General features: G+C 40.1%; 1 protein-coding gene across 1 annotated transcript in view; it reads right to left on the minus strand.

Moving 5' to 3' along the window:
• TNNT2 (troponin T type 2 (cardiac)) overlaps nt 1-1,071 on the minus strand; it is an 11,361-nt gene that overhangs the window by 8,340 nt on the left and 1,950 nt on the right. The gene's annotated exons all lie outside the window — the stretch shown is intronic.

A 1,071-nucleotide genomic window follows, 5' to 3' on the forward strand; every position in this document is an offset into this window, starting at 1 on the left:
TTGTAAGCAAGAATATCCATTAGCTTTTGGCATATGAGTAAAATCAATTTCCCAATCCTCTCCAGGATACTTCCCACTTCGTTGTAATCCAGATTTTGCTAGCTTTTCAGTCTTTGGGTTATTTTTTTGACAAATCTCACACCTTTTGATAATATTCTTTAAAGTTTTCATTACATTTTTACCTTCAAACAAACGAGAAACCATTTGGTAACTACTCTCAGCACCCAAATGAAAACTCTGATGTAAACCCTTAAGAATTTTCCACTGAGCATTTTCAGGAATTATTAATCGTCCATCCTCGGACTGTAACCATCCTTTATCAGTAATCTTTGCTCCTCGTTTCTCATATCTTTCTAATTCTTCCTCAGTATATTGTGGTCTTTCCTGTTCCACAGGACCTGTCCAGATCAAAGGCGTCTGTAGTGAAGGGGTTTCGTAAAGTGCCGCTTTTCTGGCTTGACAGTCAGCCAGATGATTACCTTCGGCTATTTTACTCCCATCCCTGCTGTGCCTCTTGCAGTGCATAACAGCTACTTCTTTAGGACAATATATAGCAGTTAAAAGTCTCTCGATCTCTCTGAAATGCTTAATAGGTTCTCCTGTTGCTGTTTTAAAGTGTCTCTCTTTCCATATTGCAGCATGAGCATGTAAAGTCAAATAAGCATACTTAGAATCTGTATAGATATTTACCCGCTGCCCTTTGCTTAACTCTAGAGCTCGGGGCAGGGCCACAAGCTCCGCTAACTGAGCACTAGTTTCCTGGGGGAGAGATTTTGCTTCTAAAACCTGTTCAGCAGTCACCACGGCGTAACCTGCTTTACGCTTTCCATCCTGAACAAAAGAACTGCCATCTGTAAATATTTCCATGTCAGGATTGTCTAATGGGATATCCTTTAGATCCTCCCGAGCTGCATAGTTTAAGGTTAGGAATTGAGAACAATCGTGATCAGGTGCTTCATTTTCCTTCTCAGGAAGGAAAGTGGCAGGATTTAAATTTCCACAAACTTTAAGCTTAGTTACTGGTCCTTCTAACAACAATGACTGATACTTAAGAAGCCTACTGTCTGTCAT

Source organism: Bison bison, unplaced genomic scaffold (assembly GCF_000754665.1).
Source record: "Bison bison bison isolate TAMUID 2011002044 unplaced genomic scaffold, Bison_UMD1.0 scf7180017864524, whole genome shotgun sequence".
NCBI lineage: Eukaryota > Metazoa > Chordata > Mammalia > Artiodactyla > Bovidae > Bison > Bison bison.